The sequence below is a fragment of the Eptesicus fuscus genome, chromosome 23, assembly GCF_027574615.1.
Source record: "Eptesicus fuscus isolate TK198812 chromosome 23, DD_ASM_mEF_20220401, whole genome shotgun sequence".
NCBI classification, from domain to species: domain Eukaryota; kingdom Metazoa; phylum Chordata; class Mammalia; order Chiroptera; family Vespertilionidae; genus Eptesicus; species Eptesicus fuscus.
In genome coordinates, this window is record NC_072495.1 from 2,870,992 (window position 1) to 2,893,865 (window position 22,874).

At 62.8% G+C, this 22,874-nt stretch overlaps 1 protein-coding gene across 2 annotated transcripts in view; it reads left to right on the forward strand.

Moving 5' to 3' along the window:
• The first annotated feature begins 258 nt into the window (after positions 1–258).
• The window catches only part of LOC103301962 (protein Aster-B), a 72,767-nt gene continuing 50,151 nt past the window's right edge, over positions 259–22,874 (forward strand). Inside the window, exon 1 of one of the 2 annotated variants that reach the window (XM_054712770.1) lies at positions 259–374. The gene's annotated coding sequence lies outside the window, so the exon portion shown is untranslated. The remainder of the gene's footprint in view (positions 375–22,874) is intronic. The other variant, XM_054712769.1, reaches the window with a different exon arrangement.

Consider the following 22,874-nt stretch of genomic DNA (forward strand, 5'->3'; position numbering starts at 1 on the left):
TCTCCGCAGGCCTGCGAGGAGCCCGGGGTGCTGGGCGCTTGTCCCAGGTGCGGGCGAGGCCCTGGACGGTTCCCACGGGCGCCGCAGGTGACCTGCCCGCACGAGAAGCAGCTTAGGGTTCTGGGTTCCAGTTCTAGAACTCTGGCCCCAGGATCTGATTGTCAGCAAGCACACCTGAGCGGGGGAACCACTGGCTGGATGAGCGGCGACCTGGCCGTCAGGACCATGTGGGGACCCGCCGCGTCGGGGTGTCTGTGCAGGGCCCCCGGGGTGGAGCGAGGCGGCTTCTCTTTCGTGGTTCAGAGCAGACACCCCAGGACTCGCCCGCTGGGGTGGACCCCGGGCCGCACCAGCCTTTCTCTTTATGATCTTTGGTGAGTTTCTCCCCCTCTGGGCCTCCACGTTCCTCCCTGTAAAATGGGTAATTTGGCGCCTGCTACGTCGGGTGGTGAGGAGCTGAGGGAGTTGATGTTTGTAGGTTCTTACCACAGACCGAGCGTTATCAGGAGCCATGTGAGCTCACGAACCTCTAACGGTGGAGACTCCCGTGCAGGTTGGAGAGTGTGACTTCAAGAGGCGGCCAGGCCTCTGGCCCCGGAGAGGCGGCCTTGGGGAGGGAAAGCCTTCCCTGTTTTACCAGCGGCCGGCAGCGCGGGGCGCCTGGCTTGCTCTGGGAAGGCGGCCCCCTCTGCCCTCCTCTCTCTCAGCCGGCGGCGTGGGGTGAGGCACATCCCTGCCTGGCCCTCCGCGCTGGGCGAGGTGGGCCAGGAGCGTGGCTGCTGCCACGGAAGGCGCGGAGCCACATCTGTGAGGCCGGCTGGGCTCTCGGGCAGGAATTCAAGGAAGAGAACACAGGCCGAGGCCCGAAATAGCTGGACCTAAATGCCGGGCCTGTGATTACTGCCCACACCCAGCGCCCCCGGGCAGGCCGCGCCGCCCACAGCCCTCCGGCCTCGAGGGGAACGACAGAGGTGTCTGTGTGGCGGGGTGTGCCTCCGGGTACGTGGGTGGCGTGACCCTCGGGACACTGGTGAGCCAGAACGGGCACCACCGTTTAGCATGCGTCCAAGGTTTTATTATAACTTTGGGTTTTGCTCAACCATTACTTTTCTGAAAATGACCCTGTTGGACTAAATGTTTCCATGTTTAGTCTCCAGCTCGAGGCCTCTGCTCTCTGGTGTCTGCACTCACTGCTCGGGGTGGCGTCTGTCCAGCTGCGATGGGCATGGCTGGAGGTTAGAGGAGGCCGGGAGGACTGAGCTGTTCTGATTCTACCTGCCCCAGGGTGTTCTGGGAAATAACCAAGCTGGACAGAAGGCCAGTGGTCGAATGGATGTTAGTGCCATGAGCCGGGCGGTGTATTCACCAGACCCTAATACAAGGGTTTTGGGGGGTCGAATGCTGGGTGACTCAGAGGGAACCGGGCAGCCCTCAGGCACAGGCACATCGCGTGGCTGCTTTCCATCCCGACTGGAAAGGTCAGCGTGCAGGGAGCCAGCGTGGGCCGCGCTTCCAGCATGCTCACTCCCCGGCACAGCGCACAGGGCTCGCGGCACGCTCCCGGCGGCATTGCTGCGCGTGGCCGTGGCCGTGGCCGTGGCCGGGGCCTGGTACCTTTGGTGGCTCTGAGGCCCCAGTGATGGGCGGGGGCAGCACCTCAGGTTGGGGGGACGCTGGCCTCCTGCCCATCGCAGCATGTTGATTCACTAGTTTGGTTTCTCGTCCTTCTCTTCGGAGAAGCTGCAGAGGAGACCAGCTCTGGTGGGAACTGGGCTGAGTTAGATCCGGCGGCTTCCTGCTTTGGAGACCCCTGGGCGCTGTGCTGTGTTCCTGGCCCCTGACAGGCCTTACCTTCCGCCCGGGGAGGAGGGGGAGAGGAGAGGGGAGGTGGAGCGGCCTCGTGGTTTGGGGCACAAAAATCAGAAGCCCGTGCTCAGCCCCGCCCTGCAGCCCGCCCGGCGGCCTCTGCTGCGGCCGCTCAGCTGGAGGGCTCAGAGCTGGGGGGCTCAGAGCTGGGGGGCTCAGAGCTGGGGGGCTCAGAGCTGGAGGGCTCAGAGCTGGGGGGCTCAGAGCTGGAGGGCTCAGAGCTGAGGGGCTCAGAGCTGGGGGGCTCAGTGCTGGAGGGCTCAGAGCTGGGGGGCTCAGAGCTGGGGGGCTCAGAGCTGGGGGGCTCAGTGCTGGAGGGCTCAGAGCTGGGGGGCTCAGAGCTGGAGGGCTCAGAGCTGAGGGGCTCAGAGCTGGGGGGCTCAGAGCTGGGGTCCTCAGAGCTGGGGGGCTCAGAACTGGAGGGCTCAGAGCTGGAGGGCTCAGAGCTGGGGGGCTCAGAGCTGGGGGGCTCAGAGCTGGGGGGCTCAGAGCTGGGGGGCTCAGGGCTGGAGGGCTCAGAGCTGGGGGGCTCAGAGCTGGAGGGCTCAGAGCTGGGGGGCTCAGAGCTGGGGGGCTCAGAGCTGGGGGGCTCAGAGCTGAGGGGCTCAGAGCTGGAGGGCTCAGAGCTGGAGGGCTCAAAGCTGGGGGGCTCAGAGCTGAGGGGCTCAGGGCTGGAGGGCTGGTACGTGGTCTGGATGCGCCTGGAGAGGAGGCGGTGAGTCCCTCTCGAGGAGCTCCCTCCAGCGCTGCCCCCTGGCAGGTGCGGCTGCCTCAGCTGAGAAGCGTCCCTGCGGGCATCCCCCTCCGTGGCCTCTCTTCCCTACCTCCCCGGCCTCCTGTGTCTGTGAGCTGCCCCGTCCGTCTGGCCTCCCTGTTACTTGGCGGATCTGCACGGGGCAGGGTTTCCGGACCCACCGTCTCCCTGTCCGTCAGAACAGCAGACCCCCCGAGTGTGGCCGGCGCTCCCCTAGCTGCACTCCCCGTGCTTGTCTCCCCGCACTCACTTCCGTGGTCACACAGATTTAGCTGCTCTCCAGCCACAGGGTTCTGGCCCAGGCTGAGCGTCCTGGTCTTTGCCCGTCGGTGCCGAGACGTCCACGGGCCGCCGAGTGTTGGAGAAGAAAGGTTCTCGGCCGAGGTCGGGCTGCTTCTGCGGAGCCCCGTCGCAGGCAGCCCCCCCCCCCCCCCCCCGCCCATGCTTGGCTGAGGCCCGGCAGCGTGTGGACGCTGGGCAGGGAGCCTGACTTGGATGGGAGGGTATGGTCAGCCAGGACGTCGAAGCCCGGGCCGTGGTGCTCGGCGCCCCGCTTCCACGCCGCTGCGCATCTCTGAGTCACGCCTCTTCTGTTCCTGCCTGTCCCCTCCCGACGCCCCTGAGAAGAGTCAGGCTTTGCTAGCGGTCTTCCATGAGGACAGGTTCCGAGTGCAGGAAGAGGGAGCCGCCCAACACAGCCCCTGGGGCTTTCCGGCCCCTCCTCTCCGGGAGACAGGACTGCAGGGGCAGGAAGAGGGGCGATGGTTCGAGGCAGCAACGTGTCACAGGAGAGAAAGGAAAAAGGAAGCGGGACTCGGCCGGGCCGGCCCTGCCTGCTGTGGGCGGCACTGCTGTCGCCCTGCCTCCCTCTCTGGGGCCACAGAGCTCACCTCTTTTGCTGCTTCTTGGGTGATCTGGACCTTTAGAGCAGGGAGTAACGGGGGTCATCAGACCGACCCCTTCTAACGTGAGAGGAAACCGAGGCCCAGGAAAGGGTGGGGTCCGTCCAGGTCACTGCCCAGGGCCACCTGGGTGCCTCTGCCCCAGGCTGGCCAGGCTGCCTGACAAGGTGATGGGGGTGACCTGTGGAACTGTCTTCGTGGGGGGTCTGTGTGTGTCCCTCACTGGGCGTGGAGGGGCAGCAGCCTCTCTGGCACAAACCAAGGCCCCAACGCGGCGGGGGCGTGCCTCCTGACTCCACACCACCCTCTACCCCCCACCGGCCCCACCGGCCGCACCCTTCATCCGTCACCAGCTCCTGGCAGGCGCCCCACAAGGGGGTTCATGCTGTGAGCCCTGCAGGCTGCCGATGCCGGTTGGTTCTCTCCCGGTTGAAGGAAGAGTGGGCACGGGTGGAGGGAGGGGATGGCCACGTGGCGCAGCCTCGGCCAGTGGCCGGAGGGGCTTGTGCTTCGGGGCAGCGCGCCAATCCTAACTGGGGCAGCAGCCGGCGGCCCTCGGAGACCTTGATCCGGGATCAGGGCAGTCAGTTACCTCGCGGAGAGGTGATTTGGACGGGGGCTTATCTCCTAATATCCTGAGGCGGACGCCATGGCAGGGTCGTCTGCGGGTCCGCATGCCTGAGCCTGAGCTTTGGCCTCCCCGCTAACGTGGGCAGCATGCCCCCCCCCTACTTACAACACCCCCTCGGGGCCATGAGCGTGTGTCCCTGAGACAGAGACCCGGAGAGGCCCAGACAGCCCTGCCTGGAGGCGGCCGTGGAGAAGCCTGCAGAGTGAGAGTGAGGGCGGGCGGAGCGAGCTTGAACTTGGGTGCCAAGCGCTGGCCTGGCCCTGCCGTGAGCCAGGCTGAGGCGAGGGACAGGGTTTGTGTCTGTGGCCGTTAGGTGTGGTCTGGCCTGGGGAGGCCCCCGGTCCCTGCGGCTGTTCTCCCTGGTGGAGGGCAGCTCCCGCGAGGAACCAGCGTGACCCCAGCAGCTCTTGCTGGGCAGCTGGGGAGCGAGAGCCCCCGGAAGGAGCCGACGCCAGGGGGCCGCTGTGCCTGCTCTTTCTGCCTGTGTCTCGGGCGCCGGGACGTGGGCTCTGCCTTCCTCACAGGCGCCCTGGAGAGCGGGTGTCCCCTCGAACAGGAAGTCACGGTGGGAGGTGGGGGGTAGCCAGCGGCAGGTCACAGCCAGCACTCAGCGACTCTTCGTGGTGGGAAGAGCATAGGGTTAAGTGGTTCCTGTTATTATTTAATCCTCTTTCAGGTCAACTTACGTTAACCCCGGGACCAAGGGCAGTTAAGCCGCTGTAATTTGCATAATTTAGTACTTAGATCTGGGCCTGTGTTTTAAAGGTCTCCCGCCCCTTTTGTATCCACCCTCCAGGCAGTTCTGGGTTCGGGGCCTTCCACGTGGGCAGGTGTGGCCGCCCGGAGGACGATGCCCCCTGCCCCTGGCATCCTCTGTCACGTCGCTGGGCCTCTCTGTAGCCACGAGCTCCACATACACTCAGCGGCCACCTGCTTCCCACAAGTCATGTCCCTCGATTACTTCATGTGTCCTCATTGTCCTCCATCTGAGCTCCCTCCCCAGGAATCTAGTTTCTTGCGCAGGCCTGTTCCCGCACGAGGCATGCTGCACGATCGCGCAAGACCGGGCCCTCTCTGTGGGTCCTGCTATGGCCACGTGCACCCACCTAATTCAGAGGATCTAGGAAAAGTGGAATTTTCAAGGAGCAATTTTCAAAACAAGAATAGAGCAAATGTAATTGGGTCAAATTAGAGAGCACGGAGGGAAAAGGTGACGTGCGGGAGGTAACCTTTAAACCGGTGACGGCCTCCCGTCCGAGGCGTGCGTCTCAGGTGTGCTGGACCAGCTGCGGACTGCTTGCCATCTCTGCCTCACGTCTTCTTCTGCGAAACTGTAACAATAATAAGATTAAATGAGACGAAACCCAGTGGCTATAGCGCCCAGAACCAGGCCTGGCACTCCGTTCTCAGTGAGCGTCCGCTCTGATTATTAACACGGGAAATCTTTTTTAAAAGAGGAAAATTCACTTTAAGAAAACAGTTTGACTTCTGGACAGGATGCTCATTTGACTACAATTTCAGAAGTAATTTTTCTACTGCGTTCCTAGAGGATTAAGGTAGAATTGCATAGACCAGTGGCTCCTAATTTTTGCTGCATATTGCAATCACCTGGGAATGTTTATTTATTTTTAAATATATTTTTATTGATTTCAGAGAGGAAGGGAGAGGGAGAGATAGAAACATCGATGATGAGAGAGAATCATTGATCAGCTGCCTCCTGCATGCCCCCCACTGGGGACCCAGCCCACAACCTGGGCATGTGCCCTTGACTGGAATCGAACCTGGGACCCTTCAGTCCGCAAGCCGATGCTCTATCCACTGAGCCAAACTGGCTAGGGCCACCTAGGGATGTTTAAAAAGTACTGGTGCCTGCCCCTCACCCCCAGACACCTGACGCATTGGCGAGGGTAGGAGCTAGGCAGTGAGGTACGTGAAAACTCCGAGGTGATTCGGAGTGCAGCCAGCCCACTCATAACCAGTGTCACCCCGGTAAAACGAAGTGCAGACCCTCCCGGGATGTGTGACTGATGGAGGCTGGGAATCCAGAGCGGCTGGTTGGGAACTTAGAAAAGAAGAAGGTGCTGCCGGGCTGGCCTACGTCGGGAGGGTGTGCGGCTCGTAGGGTGAATCGGCTTTGAGGGGCACGCCCAGGGGCCTCCCAGCAGGTGCCCTTCCCTGGCTGGGGCCGCGCCTCTTCCCTGCCGGGTCCTGGCCTGAGGGGACGCTGGTCTGCCTGCTGGGCTTTGGCCAGAGGGCGGCACCGGGTCGGTGCCATGCTGGTGCGCCACCGGGGAGAGTGGTGCCGGCTGTCGGGGGCCCGGCCCCCTCCCCGCGTTCGTCTGGCCATTTCTTGCTTCCGGTTTTCATTACGTGGACAGCCCCGCTCCTCATGTGAGAGATGCCGTGTTCATGAGGGGCCTTGGGTTACAGCGGCTCAGAGGCCTTTCGCGGCCCGTGCGGACACCCAGCCCCGCGTCCGTGGGTTACAGGACGGGCTGGGAGCTGCGAGGCGGAGGGGAGCCTGGGTCATCGTGTTCTTGCCCTAGTGGTTCCTAAAACAGGGGCGGCTTCCTGAGGGATTCGGGGGTTATTGAGCTGGGTCTCCTGAGCAGCTGACCGCCAGGCGCAGCCACTGCTTTACTCTCCAGGGGTTGGCTTCGGAGACCTTTCACGCCCCTTCTCGTGTTTTTAATTTTTCAGAAACGTGGACTTCTCTGGCTAACAATTTAGCTTCTCTCTCTTCCAGACTTCGGGAGGGACGGCCGTGTTTGTGCCCCGCGCCCACCCTGACGGCCGTGGTGAGGCGCGAGGCTGCGTGGCTGGGCGGCGGGGGTGCTGGGCCGGCCCTGGGTCCCCGTCTGCGGGGTGACTGGGCCATGGTCTGACCTGACAGAGCTCAGCTCCTCCTCGGGAGGCAGAGGTGGCGTGCGGGAGGTGAGAGGAGGGAAGACATATTGCTGTGGAAATACTGTCTGGCTCACGGAATGTTCTACATGCTTTTAGTCATCCCATTGCTACGAAAGAACTTGAGAGCAGGGACGATGTCGAACGCGCCTGAGCGGCTGGTTGCTGTCCCTGCAGTGTGCCTCCCTGCGCGTCACTCGGGAGCTGGAGCGGAGTGTCCCTTTAAGGCTCATTAACCAGGAGCAGGTGCGGAGGACGCTAGGGGCAGGGGGAGCGGGTAGAAGCAGCACCACCCCCCGGTGGAGAGGGCGCCGGGAAGGGGCAGGCGTGGAAGGGGGTCCCCCACAGGCTGAGCTCAGAGCTCTCCGGAGAGGGTGCGGCTGTGGCCCTGTGGGCGGCACCGAGGGGCTGCAGGCTGGGCAGGTCAACTGCAAACTGCCTGTCGGGTGTCAGCGAGGCTCACGGGGCGTGACGTGACCACGGGGCTGGCGCGAGCATCCCCAGGCGGCGGAGCAGTGGGGTTTGGGCTGAGGCGGCAGGTGGATTTTAGAAAAACCTGTGTGGCCCTGGGCCAGGATAGACCTCTGTATTCAGTTTCCTCACCGATTTCATAATAAACGTTTTATAAATAAATAGAATATGCGCTTGGCACACATTGGTTCTCAGTAGATGTCACGCCTCCGTTCCTTTTCTTCTTGGACGCACCGCCCTGTTCCGCAGTCTCCGGGTGTCAGGCTCTATACAAGCTCCTGCGGCTTGGGTGATGATAGTAGATAGGCAGGCTCACTTCCGCCATCATTCCCCGTAATTTGACAGAGTCAGGCTTGACTTAAATGATTGACGTCCTTGCTGTGTACAAGTGCTTTGTTTTCCATGGGACAGAGAGCTGTTCTGGATCCGCTCTGCCCCCTTCTGTGGACCCAGCCGTTCAGCACCTGTGGGGGACCGGGCGCCGTGCAGATGGCCTCTGCCTGTAGACGAGCTGCCCAGGCCGGCGGGGGGCGGGGCGGGGGGGGGGGGACTGGCTGCCCAGGCCGGCAGGGGGCGGGGGGTGGGGAGGGCGGGACTGGCTGCCCAGGATGGTGGACGGGGGGCGGGGGGGCTGGCTGCCCAGGACAGCGGGGGGCGGGGGGCTGTTGGCTCAGTGGTTTGCAGGTGCACCCCTTTCCTCCCAGATCCCTCCAGGATGCTCTTTAGAGCGAGCTTTGGATGCTGCCCAGGACTCTCAGGAACCTCTCTTCCTTTTAAAAATAGAAACTAATGTCAGTTTTCCATATCTCTAAGGGAAAGGTGCAATTCAGAAAAGGACGCTTCCTTTCCCCTCAATTCCCTAAATTCAATCACAGAAGAGCAGTTTGGGAATTCAGCACCAACAGCTCAGCTGTGAACAGGCAGCGCTCTCCAGGGGCGTAGGTTCCACGTGTGGGAGCCCCCAAGCGTAGTCCACCTGCACTCTGACTTTCCCGAGGGGACGGGGCATCCCCATCAGCCCCCATCCCCATCAGCCCCCATCCCCATCAGCCCCCAGCCCCATCAGCCTCCATCCCCATCAGCCCCCATCCCCATCAGCCCCCATCAGCCCCCATCCCCATCAGCCCCCATCCCCATCAGCCCCCATCCCCATCAGCCTCCATCCCCATCAGCCCCCATCCCCATCAGCCCCCATCCCCATCAGCCTCCATCCCCATCAGCCCCCATCCCCATCAGCCCCCATCCCCATCAGCCCCCATCCCCATCAGCCTCCATCCCCATCAGCCCCCATCCCCATCAGCCCCCATCAGCCCCCATCCCCATCAGCCCCCATCCCCATCAGCCTCCAGCCCCATCAGCCCCCATCCCCATCAGCCCCCATCCCCATCAGCCCCCATCCCCATCAGCCTCCATCCCCATCAGCCCCCATCCCCATCAGCCTCCATCCCCATCAGCCTCCATCCCCATCAGCCCCCATCCCCATCAGCCCCCATCAGCCCCCATCCCCATCAGCCTCCATCCCCATCAGCCCCCATCCCCATCAGCCCCCATCCCCATCAGCCCCCATCCCCATCAGCCTCCATCCCCATCAGCCCCCATCCCCATCAGCCCCCATCCCCATCAGCCTCCATCCCCATCAGCCCCCATCCCCATCAGCCTCCATCCCCATCAGCCCCCATCCCCATCAGCCCCCATCCCCATCAGCCCCCATCCCCATCCCCATCAGCCCCCATCCCCATCAGCCCCCATCCCCATCAGCCCCCATCCCCATCAGCCTCCAGCCCCATCAGCCTCCATCCCCATCAGCCCCCATCCCCATCAGCCCCCATCCCCATCAGCCCCCATCCCCATCAGCCCCCATCCCCATCAGCCCCCATCCCCATCAGCCCAGCCTCCAGCCCCATCAGCCTCCATCAGCCCCCATCCCCATCAGCCTCCATCCCCATCAGCCCCCAGCCCCATCAGCCCCCAGCCCCATCAGCCCCCAGCCCCATCAGCCTCCAGCCCCATCAGCGGCTCCTCCTGCGAGCAGCACCTTTTCCGAACAGGAAGCGGTGGTTAGGAGTGGGCCAGGGGGAGACAGGTTCCGGCACAGGCTGTTGTCTGCTAATCACACACCAGGAAGTTATGGGACCCACTGCCTCCTGGTTTCCTCCTCAGGGAATGGGGGCTGAGCCCCTGTTTCGGAACCTGCTGGTGGGAGTGAATGAGACCCTTCGCCCTGGAGATGTGGCGAGTTGCACCTCACATAGGAAATACTCTTCCTGGGTGGGGTAAGGTTCGTGTAGCCCGAGGGAGGCCGGCTGATGGCGAAAGGAAGGTGTGACACTGCACACCGCGCAGGCGGCCCAGCTTCTCCGACTGGCTTGCGCTGGAGCTTCCTCGTGACCTACGAAGGTCGGACGTGGGAGGAGAGGGCGCGAGCACCTTCGGGTGACGGAGGAAGGTGCACAGACCTCACGCCCCGTGAAGAGTGAGGTTTCCCTTAGGCCCAGACTCCACGGAGGCCTGTGAATGCCCGTCTTGCCTCAGGAAGATCCCTGTGATTTGCAGAAAGAGCCGTTGCTTTGACCAGAGTTGACAAGAGTTTTCATTTGTTGGACAGACATCCTGTGTCAGATGCAGCGAGAAGCGTGTTCTTGTGTTTACCTCACTGAATCCCCACAGGATTCAGCCAGACAGTGTGATTTCTGTGGCTGCTTTAAGGACGGAAAAGCCTGAAGCTGAGTGAGGCTCACGTCTCCAAGTCACAACATCAGTCATCGAGGGCCCCGGATTCGGGCGCAGGCCGGTCTGGTCTCTGCGCCTGCCCTCTGAGCCCCAGCTGTCACCCTAGACCGCAAAGACACCCACACGGAGGGCGGTGGGGGCTGTTCGGGAGAAAGATGAGTCTGTGCACTTTGTGGTGGAGAAGCAAAGCCTCGGAAAAGGTTGTGGATTTGCCGCAAGTTATACAGTGAGTGTGTGCGGGGTCATACAGTGAGTGGGTGCAGGGTCATACAGTGAGTGGGTGCGGGGTCATACAGTGAGTGGGTGCGGGGTCATACAGTGAGTGGGTGCGGGGTCATACAGTGAGTGTGTGCGGGGTCATACGGTGAGTGCGTGCGGGGTCATACGGTGAGTGGGTGCGGGGACATATAGTGAGTAGGTGAGGGGTCACACAGTGAGTGGGTGGGAGGTCATACAGTGAGTGGGTGCGGGGTCATACAGTGAGTGGGTGCGGGGTCATACAGTGAGTGCGTGGGGGGTCATACAGTGAGGGCGTGCGGGGTCATACAGTGAGTGCGTGGGGGGTCATACAGTGAGTGTGTGGGGGGTCATACAGTGAGGGCGTGCAGGGTCATACAGTGAGTGCGTGGAGGGGTCATACAGTGAGTGCGAGCGGGGTCATACGGTGAGGGCGTGCGGGGTCATACGGTGAGTGCGTGGAGGGGTCATACAATGAGTGCGTGCGGGGTCATACATACAGTGAGTGCGTGCGGGGTCATACATACAGTGAGGGCGTGCGGGGTCATACATACAGTGAGGGCGTGCGGGGGTCACACATACAGTGAGGGCGTGCGGGGTCACACATACAGTGAGGGCGTGCGGGGTCACACATACAGTGAGGGCGTGCGGGGTCACACATACAGTGAGGGCGTGCGGGGTCACACATACAGTGAGGGCGTGCGGGGTCACACATACAGTGAGGGCGTGCGGGGGTCACACATACAGTGAGGGCGTGCGGGGGTCACACATACAGTGAGGGCGTGCGGGGTCGTACATACAGTGAGGGCGTGCGGGGGTCGTACATACAGTGAGGGCGTGCGGGGGTCGTACATACAGTGAGGGCGTGCGGGGTCATACATACAGTGAGGGCGTGCGGGGTCACACATACAGTGAGGGCGTGCGGGGGTCATACATACAGTGAGTGCGTGCGGGGTCGTACATACAGTGAGGGCGTGCGGGGGTCGTACATACAGTGAGGGCGTGCGGGGTCGTACATACAGTGAGGGCGTGCGGGGTCACACATACAGTGAGGGCGTGCGGGGGTCGTACATACAGTGAGGGCGTGCGGGGGTCGTACATACAGTGAGGGCGTGCGGGGTCACACATACAGTGAGTGCGTGCGGGGTCGTACATACAGTGAGTGCGTGCAGGGTCACACGGTGAGTGCGTGCTGGCCGGCCGGCTCCCCCAGCCCCTTCGTTTGCTGTCTGCGGGGAGCCAGGGCAGTCGGTTCAGTCCTGACACCGGCGCGGTAGCCCGGACTCCTGCGTGCTGGAGGGACGTGCAGGGAGCGGCCTGCGGTCTCCTGCGGGGGTGAAACCAGCAGCGTGGACCACAACCTGTGGCCAGGTGCTCCACTGGGCGCTGGGGCCGCCGGGACAGGCTGGGGGAGGCAGCCACCTTCCCCGGGCCTCCTGTGCCGGTAGGAAGCCCAGCAGCTGCAGCGGGCGGAGAGAAGTCCGGTCGCTCGCCTTTTCAGGTGAAGAGCCTGGTTGAGTTGGGGGCAGGTGGGCCACAGAGTCTGAGAGCAGCAGCGCCCGCCCTGCAGCGAGGGGGGAGCTCTCGGGAGGAGGCAGGGGCAGTGCAGAGCAGGAAGGCGTTTAGAAGGGGTGGGACTGACTCGAGGGGTGGGGAGTGTGGGGGGCGGGAGGGAGTGGGCGCTGCTTGTTCCCAGGTGCTCCCCGCGCCCCGTCCTTAAGAGCAGAAGTGCCTCCAATGAGTCAGGTGGGACCAGACAGCCCAGACCCCGTGCGTCAGAGGCGGTGCAGGCCGCTCCCCCCACGCCGCAGGCAGGCAGTGGAGACCTGTCGCCATGAGCGAGCCAAGCCCAGAGTGGGACATTCGCCCGCAGATGCCCGCGCAGTGTGAGCCCCTCCCGCGCGGGCCTGGCGAGCAGGACACGGGACGTCCGGGGACCGTAACCGCTACCCCTCCAGCACGCTGTCCCGTGCCGCTGCAGCAGACGGACACCTTCCGTCCGTCCCTAAGAACGTGCCAACAGTGAGAGCGCGGAGCCAGCCCTTTGCTCCTGCTGTGCCCCTGGAAGAGCAGCGTGGGCGTCACCGGGGAGCTGGTCCGAAAGGTGGGCGACAGCAGACCCGGTGCTTCCGCTCCATCCGGAGGCGACGGAAGGTGAGCCACACTGAGCCGACCGGCACCGCGTCCCGGTTGGTGCTGTCTTCCGGCCCAGGTTGGGTTCCCGTGCTGCTGTCAGAGGGGATGGCAGTTCTCACAGACTCGCCCTCTAGTGTTCGTGGGTGTTGGGCAGCCCGTCATCATGGGTTTGGGTGCGGGACCTGCACTCGCCCTCGGCTGTTGCTGGCAGTGGGACCTCCCGTCCTCCGGGACGGACAGCCTTCCGTTAGGTGTGGTCACCTGAGGCCTGACACGGGCTCGCTTTACTGCGCTTCACAGCTGTTGCATTTTTTTACAAATTGAAAGCAAGACCCTCCTCCAGTGCAAAGATGGCGGCTTGTTTTATTGCAAAACCCGCTCTATTGGGGCACCCGTTTTATTGCGGCACCCGCTCTATTGGGGCACCCGTTTTATTGCGGCACCCGTTTTATTGCGGCACCCGCTTTACTGCGGTGGTCTGGAATCGAACCTGCCCGTCTCCAGGTGAGCCTCAGGCGATGCTGAGCACCCGGAGGAGTGGCCGTGCTGGGGAAGCTGTACAGGACTCCCCCAGCCTCCGCGGGTGTTGGTGAGTGGAACGCCTCATCTGAGAGCGTCTGCGGGCTGTTTCTGGGCCAGCAGGTGGCCAGGAGAAGGAACCGTGTGGGGGTGCAGCTCAGGGTTTGGAGACCTAGGGCCCTCTTTGTCACGAATGTGAGTGCCTCGCTCGAGTGTTATTTTTTGTCTGTAAGAGTCTGACCCGCTGGAGAAGCAGGGCTCAGGGCCGGCTGCCGTGGAGTCTGGGGGCCACCAGCAGGCCCGCTCTCCTCTCCGGCAGGCGCTGGTCTCCGGTCTGCGTCCGCTCCCCTCCCCCAGAGCCGCTGTCAGCCTGCGGATGCGAGGCTGCTCTGACTGGGCGCCCGCTTTGACGGAGTGCCACCTCCTTGGAAAAGGGACCGGATACGCACTGGGAGGTGATTGGTGCCGCGGAGGGAGCAGACTCTCTCCGAGCATCACCTTGTGTGCTCTCCCCGATGGGGACCGAGAGGAAGTCGCGCCCGCCGCCCGGCCCTGTGCTCTGAGCGTAGGAACAACTGAGAGCTGGCAGGCGGCGGCACTGGAGTCGCATTATGTAAAGCGGCAGCGGCGGGGGTGCACGCCCGGGCTCGCGCTTGTGTCTGAGGGTGTCTGCGCGTGCGTGCGGCAGCTGGAGAACAGCTGTCTGTGAGCCAGGGAGAGGGAGAGGGGGAGCAGGGGTGAGGGAGAGGGGCCATGGGAGCTGCGTGACCACTCAGAGGGGCTGCAGGGGGAGGCGGAAAGCAAATAAAGGGGAGCCATGCTCACAATGCCGAGCGTGGGAAACCGCGGAGAAAGGAAGCTCCCCCCGCCGGTGAGAGCCCTGCCCCCGCCCCCACGAGAGCAGGGCTGTGGGTGGTCATGGAGGTGAGAGCCTCCAGGTCCTCAGGGCCGCTCCCGCCCCGCCCGCTGCCCAATGCATGAATGAATGAGGTCTCTGCCTGCTCCCTGCTGCCGTGCCCATGGCTTCCAGGTTAGTGCTGACTCGTGCTGCCGCGCGTGTGCGTGTGTTTGCATGGGCGTGTGTGTGTGTGCGTGTGTGTGTGTGTGTGTGTGTGTGTGTGTCTTTGTTTCCTGGGGTGTTTGGAGGGCTGGCCATGCCCAGGGACGGGAGCAGGGCCTGGGGCTGCAGCGAGGGCCTGTCGTGCTCTGTGTGCCGTGCTGTGTGCTGTGTCCAGCCTGTGCCGGCTGCTCAGAGCTGCCGACCACACACACCTTCTAGGGCGGAGTGGCCCGGAGCCCATGTTCTTGCTTCTGTTCTGGGCGGGGATCTGAAGGCAGTGAGTGACCTGCTGCAGAGCGGCCGCGCGCTTCTGTCCCATCTCCCCCTCCTCACCTTCACCGCAGGGGAGCTTGGGCGCTGAGGGCGGGCGCGGTCAGGAGGGGGAGTGGTTGAGGCCGATGGGGTCGGCGTGACCACAGGACTCACTGGGACCCTCTGGCTTGGCGGCGGAGGCCTGAATTAGCAGTGCGTCACGGAGAGCTGGCCGCGCTCCGAGGGAGGGGTGGGCGGCCATGTGCGCCTGCTCTCCCCCCTCCCCCAGCTCGGGGTGCCCCTGGCCGGGGAGACCAGGGCAGTTGTTAGCAAGAGGGGCAGCCTGGGGGTTCTGAGGCAGGGAGAGAGCCTTGGGGTGTGCTAGCAGGAGAGCGCGAGGGGGAGTTGATAGCTCCCCTCCCTGGAAATAAAGGGTTTGTTTATTCTTTGGCTTAGCGGGCATTTGGCTCGGCGATTTGCCATGTGTTTTCAGAAAACAGATAGTCAGTGGCTGGGCCCTACTCCCCCACACCTCCCTGCATTGTTAGCTATTTGCTTGATTTAGGCAAGTGGGGGGGGGGGGCGTTGGGGGAGGACTTGGCGCGCCCCGTGTCCCTGGGGACTCAGCCAGCCCCCCGCCAGGGCCAGGGAGAGGGATCTTGGCCGCTTACCTTCTCTGACACTCTTAGCAAGCTGTGCTGCTGTGAGCCCGGCACCTGCGCCCTGCCTCTCCTCGCCCCAGCCACCCCAAGAGTGCGTGTTCTCTGCGCCCACGCGGCACGGCACGGGGCAGACAAGCTCAGAAACGGGTGGGGACCCGGCCGTGGCAGGAGGACGGGGAAAGCGACGTTCTGGGGAGCTGCTCACGGCAGGAGAGGGGCCATGTCAAGGCCATGGAGAGCAGTGCCCGTGGGGGGAGAAGGAAGAGATGAGCTTATCTTCCCACCTACCCAGAAGCCTCCTCTTCAGATGTCCTCTGCGTGCGGAGCGAGCCTGCAGCCCTCCCTCCACTCGTGGCGTCACCAGCACGGGTTCCTGCCCTGGGACACGGGACGCCGCCCCCAGCCGGAGCAGGTCACGGCAGAGACGGTCCCAGGTCGAGCCCGGTTAGACCGGGGCTGGAGGGCAGGGTGAGCGTGTAGGCCGCTACAGCAGAAACCAGTTTACGGTAGAGGTAGCCACGGGCAAGATAGGAACGGATGAGCATGGCTGTTCCCAATAAAACTTTATTCATGGACTCGGAAACCTCCATTTCATATCATTGTCACATGTCACGAGATTCTTCCTTTTTTCCCAACATTGAAGAATATAAAAACCTCCTTAGCTCGTGGGTCATACGAAACCTGGTGGAGCCCTAGCTGGGTTGGCTCAGTGGATAGAGCATCGGCCTGCAGACTGAAGGGTCCTGGGTTCGATTCCGGTCAAGGGCACAAGGATGGTGGGCTCAATCCGGAGTGTGGGGCGTGCAGGAGGCAGCCGATCCATGATTCTCTCTCATCATTGATTCTCTCTCCCTCTCCCTTCCTCTCTGAAATCAGTAAAAACATATTTTAAAAAACAAACAAGAAACCTGGTGGTGAGCCGTGTTGGCCGCGGGCTGGTTTGCTGAGCATGAGCTGGCAGCGCTGAGTAGAGGCCTGATGACGCCGAGTCCTCCTGACAGAGGCGTGACGGGGCCGCCCTCGCCCGCCCGTGTGCGCACACACGCACCTTGCACTCCGGGACCATTGCCTCACAGCCTCAGCCCTCGGTGCTGCCCACATCCAGTCAGACCGGAAGCTCGGCTTCCCTGGGAGTCAGGGAGGAAGGGACTGGAGGAGGGACACGTGGGTCGGGGTTGACACGTCCCGCTCTGGGAACCTCGGGCTGTGGTTCTGCATCGGGCCTGGCGAGCCCTCGGACACTCAGAACTACCGGACGAGCGGGTTGAGAGCGCGTGGGTTCGCCTCACCCCTCCGGATGTGCACGCATACATCACACACGCGTGCAGCCCCTCAGCGTGGGCTGCAGCCAGGACTCAGCGGGGACCAGTTCCAGATTCCCCCGACTCGGAAGATGACTCCAGAAATACATGTTTGCGTTTCGATTCCCAAAGCGCACACGCACGGTTGCGCCCTATTGTGGGCGCGTCCCTTCGCCGCAGTGTTAGCGCCGTGTGTGGGCTCCTCGGTTTAAGGGGGATTGAGGGACTGCAGTTCCTTCCGAGGGGAGTGGACCCAGTGTCAGGAGCCCGAGGAGCGGCGGGGGGACCGCAGGTCGGAGACGAGACCGAGGGAGCGTGAGGGCTGTCAGACGCACGTGAAGGGGAAGTCGTTTAGTCTGCGTGCAAAGGGGTGGAAGTGGGTCGGAAGCCACAGGAGACAGTTTAAACTTAAAGACTTACCCAACGATGCAACGAGTCACATCATCCGTTTTATGACTGTCACTTGAGGCGTAATCTAAACAGATTCGGCGGGGACGCTGCAGAGAAATGGGGTTTGACTTACGAAGGTGGCTTGGGAATCAGACGGGAGGAGCGGGTCAGGGGTGGGTCCCAGCTCAGGAGGCGAGTCAGGCCTGGAGCGCTGGGGGGAGGAAGGTGGCAGGAAGCGCCTGTCACGGCTTTGTGCTGGTCACAGGCGCTTCCGGGTGCAGGAGGCGGAGAGCGCGGCCACAGGGCAGCCGGGTTTGTGCCCGAGGATATGCTAAGTTCCGGTCCACCTCTCTCCGGTGACTTGGGTCATGACCTGCCGCCAGGCAGGTTGCTGACGTCTCTCAGCCCTCTTTGTTCTCAGATTTTATGATTTTAAGATACTGTTGTTCTTCAGCCTGTTTCTGTTTGCTCTCTAGCAGAAAAGCCAGTCGGAGTTGGATTGGGGTCAACATCCTTAGGGGTCAGATACATGGACTCCCAGTGAGGTCCAGGGAGGGTGCTGGGTGCTGTGTTCACCTCTCATCCCCCTCCCCCCACCCTCCCCACTTAACACCCTCCCCACCCTCCTCACCCCCCCACCCTCCCCACCTGGCACCCTCCCCACCTCCTTATCCTCCCTCACTCCCCACCCGCACCCCTCACTGCTCCTCTGACTCCCGGCTAGGAACAGCCCCGGTGCCCGAGGTGGGGCTGGAGAGGGGAAGCTGGTGACGCCCAGGTAACGGCCGGCGGCCACGTCTGGTTTCTGGGTGCTTCGGCTGCAAGAGGCACGCCCTCCGCAGCGCCCCGACCCCTCCTCTGGCGTCCTGTGGGGGCAGGCAGCAGCCACACTCGTTTCCTTGCATCCTGATGCCGGAAGTCCGAGGCAGCGGCTTGCCGGAGGGACGGTGGAGGGAAAGGTGCGCCGGCCCCGGACAGGAGCGGGGCTTTGCCTGGGGCCGGTTACGTGCCTGTTTCTCCGCCGGATCGGGCTCGGAGGCAGAGCCTGCACCTCGGTGCCTGGGAGCGTCTTCACACCGTGCGGAGCGAGGGCGGCTCAGCCGCGTGGGGCGATGGGGCCAGGCTTCCTTCGGTTCAGTAGCACCGTGATCTCGCGGGGGGGGGGGGGGGGGGCAGGCCCCGGGGAGCAGGGCACCCTCCTCGCCTTGTCCCGTGGCTGCGGCCTCTCCGGGGACTGGGAGTGGCTTGTCAGGGAAGGGCCTCCTGGGATGGCTGAGCCTTCTGCTCACAGCCCGTGCTCCTGGGGGGGGCCTCTGGGACCCGGTGGGTGGGGTTGTACTTGGATTCGCTGAGATTGACAGTCAAGGTTAAAAGCATTACGTCCCTGCCGTGGGCCCGGTCCCATGCGGATAGTGTGTAGTTAGTCCTTGTGTATCTACAAAGACCACGACACAGACACTACCTGGTCACGTCCTAGCAGGCCCTGGGGACAGATACCACCTAGTTGGAGGCACGCACTAGGTGCCCAGTAAATGCGCAAAGACGTCAGTCAGCACGGTTAGCTCAATTCCCGAAGACCAGGAAGCTCAGAGAGAGCTGGGTGGCATGGGTCACCGGGAGTGACGGAGAATAAGGACCACGGACATGGAGATGCGAGAATCATGGCACTTACAGTCCCGTCAGAGCTGCTCAGGCGCGTGCAGCGGCTGGCCAGGTGTTTGCGCCGGAGCCAGAGGCAGAGGCCGGGCTGCTGCCGGGGCTGCTGGGGGACTCCCGCAGCAGGCGGGGGTGGGTCACTGCCCCCGAGGCCCTCTGAGCTGCAGGTCAGCCAGGGCCACCTGCGAGCCCCGCGGACTCCTCCCAGAGGTTGGGTGTCTGTCCTGCTGTCCGCAGCCTCGGGAAGGAAAGGACATGGGTCCTGTTTCATTTCAGCATCTCTGCTTCCCGCCCGGCCTGTGGGTCAGGGCCCGCTGGAGGCGTGGACACGGCAGTCGGCATGCTCACCCCTTGCCCTGCAGAAAGGACAGCGTTTGGGAACAGGATTCAGTTTCTTAACTGGGAACTCACTTCCTGTTTCTAACACTGTGTCTGTCCCATGAGCAGTTATAGGGAGTCCTTTGCTTAGGGGTGCACTGTCTGTCTAAGTAGGTTATGTTATGACTCTCCTCCTCACCCTGGTCAGGTGTGCTGTGGTCATTCGACAAAGAACACGGGTTCATAGACAGGACACCAGAATTTACACGCAGACATACTCACTGAGGTCCAGACGAAGTGACCAGTGCCACAGACCATCTGGGAATGATGTCATATTTTCGTTTTCATGGATCCGGAAGTCATACTAAGAATCAGTGGGCTGTTATTATAAAAAGGCAGATGTGCCCTGGCTGGTTCGGCTCAGTGGGTAGAGCATTGGCCTGTGGACTGAAAGGTCCCAGTTTGATTCCGGCCAAGGGCACATGCCCGGGTTGTGGGCTTGATCCCCCGTAGGGGGCGCGCAGGAGGCAGCCGATCAATGATTCTCTCTCATCATTGATGTTTCTATATCTTCCTTTCTCTCCCTTCCTTTCTGAAATCAATAAAAATATATATATTAAAAAATAATAATAAAATAAATAAAAAGGCAGATGTGGGATTGGCTTCAGAAATAAATATCTGAGCTCTAGCTGGTTTGGCTCACTGGATAGAGCGTCAACCTACAGACTAAAGGGCAGGTTCGATTCCCGTCAAGGGCACATGTCTGGGTTGCGGGCTTGATCCCCAGTAGAGGGTGTGCAGGAGGCAGCCAATCAATGATTCTCTCTCATTGATGTTTCTATCTCTCTCTCCTTTCCTCTCTGAAATCAATACAAATATTTTTTAAAAGATAAATAAATAAATATCGGAGACTGTGGGACAGTGGGGTGAACAGCTTTAAAGAGCGCGTTCCTGCCTTCACGCGGTGCGTGTCTGTGACCCTGTGCCACGTGCTGGCGATACGGTGGCCACGTGGAAGGGCTGCCCCGGGACAAGGAGGCCTCGGGGGGAGTGGCCTCAGGACAGGCTACTCTGGGGAGGTGGCCTTTGATCTGAAGGTTGTAAAGGAACCAGAGTTCCAGGCAGAGGGACCACGTGCAGCGGTCCTGGGGCAGGGGTGTGCGGGTGTTCAAGGGGCAGACAGGTCCACGGAGCCAGACAGAGTGAGGGGAGGCGGGACAGGGGGAGCTGGGGAGACAGAGGGGAGGCGGGACAGGTGGGGCTGGGGAGACAGAGGGGCCGTGGGACAGGTGGGGCTGGGGAGACAGAGGGGAGGTGGGACAGGGGGAGCTGGGGAGACAGAGGGGAGGTGGGACAGGGGGAGCTGGGGAGACAGAGGGGAGGTGGGACAGGGGGAGCTGGGGAGACAGAGGGGAGGTGGGACAGGGGGAGCTGGGGAGACAGAGGGGCGGTGGGACAGGGGGGGCTGGGGAGACAGAGGGGAGGTGGGACAGGGGGAGCTGGGGAGACAGAGGGGAGGTGGGACAGGGGGAGCTGGGGAGACAGAGGGGCGGTGGGACAGGTGGGGCTGGGGAGACGCCCCGGTCTGGCTCTCAGAGGGTTGAGCCTCTCCCTCCAGGAGGCTAGGACAGGTGCAGAGTGGCCTGGGAGCGGCCCGTGCTCCCTGTGGGGGAAGCGCCCCTGCCTGATTTCTGACCCTGGTTCTAGCATCAGCACCTTTTCAAGGTGATCATCATTCCTTCCGCTTCCAAATGCCCACAGAGAGGACGCGGCCTGTCGTCCCCCAGGCCTGGCAGGACCCAGCCAGACTGTTTGTTTTTGCCGGAAGGGGAAGTGGGTCAGGCTGTTTGGCAGTTCAGGCATGGAGTCCCGGTCCTATTGCAGGCCCTGGTCTCCATGGAAATGAAAACTAGTGTTTGTCATGCCTGTTCCTGGACTGAATTCCAAACTCTGGGCTGAACAGAAGTTGCAGGAAAGCCCAGGAGAGGGGGTGGGATGAGGAGGCCCTGCGTTGGGAGGGAGAGCTCTTCTCGGGGTGAGTGGGAATGGCCAACGGCGCTGCCCGGCCCGGCCTCCCCAGCGCCTCGGACCGCGTGCCCGCACCAGGGAGACGGGAGTTCTGCTCTTCTCGCTGGGCCAGGGCTTTCTGCGGGCCTGCCCTCGTGGTAGTTGGTCATAAATCCATCCACCGAAGCCACGGCTGGGGCTTCCCCCACAACCAGGAATTCATTCCAGGCGGAAGTGGGTCTCTAAGGAGAAAGCGTCTGGGTTTCCATCAGCTGGACGCGGCGTAGGGGGGCTCGGCCACCTTCCATTCCCTGCGAGATGGAAAGGAATTGTCCGGACTTGGCCTCGGTACTTGGATAAGCCAGGGAAGGAGGAGCGGGCGAGGAGCTTGCTGGCACGGGCAGCGCCCTCCTCTGTCCACAGTGTTGACAGGGACGGAGCCGGAGAGCGGGCGGCCTGGCCAGGGGGCCCTGTGGCCGATGGCCGGTGGCCGGTGGCTGGTTAGTGAGCTGGAGAGCTGCCCGGGGCGGAACGGGGGTGAGTCCTGGTTCCACCTTCTTGTTCCACATTCCAGGACAGAGGGGCCGTCCCTGAACCGTGTGCACTTTACCCAGAGGCCCCCGGGAGCCCCCGGCAGTGTCCGCAAGTCCCCACACCGAGTACAGCACGCTCCTCTCCCGGGTGCTCTCGGGGCAGCTGAAGGAGCCCGTTCTGTGACGGGCACGCTGTGAGCTGCGGGAGGAGAGGCGGCATCTCAGGAGCGCCTGCCGGCTGAAAGCACCTGCTGGGCATCCGACCAGGGGCGCCGGGCGCCGCTCCTGCTGGGCACCCGACCAGGGGCGCCGGGCTGGCCGTGGGGCGCAGCGACACAGGAGACCCCCGCTCCGTGGTCCCCACCAGCCACGAACTGTGAGAGCACGCAGGGGCCCCGCCCTCTTTCCCTTCGCTTGTCAAAGAGAAAAGTGACAGCAGCCGACACAACAGCCGTCCGGTGTGAATGAGTCACAGACACGCCTTTTTGGTCAGGTTGACGAGAAGTCTGTTTTGGTGCCGCGGATTTCAGTCATCGGAGATGAGCCATGAGAGGGAAGAGGCCGACAGGGCTGCTCGGCGCCGTTACTAAAGGCAACAGCGAAAGCGTGTGTCCTGGACGCCCGTGGCCGTGCTGCCCCGAGCTCGCTCCCTCAGAGGGCCGGCCCCAGCGGCAGAGCCGCGCAGGGTTAGCTCCCAGGCGACGGGGTGATCGCAAAGACTGGGCTCCACGCGTGGTCCCGGGAGCTCCTCTTAGGGGAGCAGGAGTCCATGTCTCACCCGTTCGAACCCAGCCCCATCCAACGCCCTAAAAAGTGGGGCAGCACTGGGCGTTGCCTGTGCAGCTGCCTGTAAACCCTGGGGGCAGCCCTGCCCCCTCTGGACGGCCCCCCACGCCCTCGGCACCGGGCTCTCCCGGGTTCCTGCGCTGGCGGCTTGACTTTTGTGGGTGAAGGGGCCGAGACCGGGAGGTCCAGGACGCTACGGCAGGCAGGGAGCGGGCCTGGCAGGTGTTTCTATCAGGTGGCTTGGTGTTGTGCTTTCTAAGGAGGAGGGTACGAGGGGGGTTGGGGGCCCGCTGGGATTTGGGATTTGGGCCATTTCCCCCTCTGCACGGTGCTGGCTGGGTGGGTCTGCCCACCTGCGTGCTGTGGCTTTAAGAGGGTACAGACCTGCTGAGCGGCAGGCAGGAATGCCGAAAGGAGCGGGGGCACCGTCACCGAGGGAGCCCGGTAAACTAAGCTGAACTGAGAGCCTGTGTAGTGGACAGCCGGCACGGAGGCATGTGCAGGAGCGTGTAAATTTCATGCAAATGTTATGCAAATACACCTGTGGTCCTTCTGGCTCAGACACCTGAGCATGTGCTGTGGGAGAATTCGTGTGGAGCTGGCGAGTTCGCGTGATGTTTGCAGTGATGTTGGAAGGGACTGGGAGGAGTATGGGAGCCAATCTTCGGAATTGGCTCGGGATGGGAGGTGACATCATCCCACCGGGTGTTGAGTGGCCGCCGGACCCTGAGACGGCATCTCCCGGCTCCGCCACGGCAG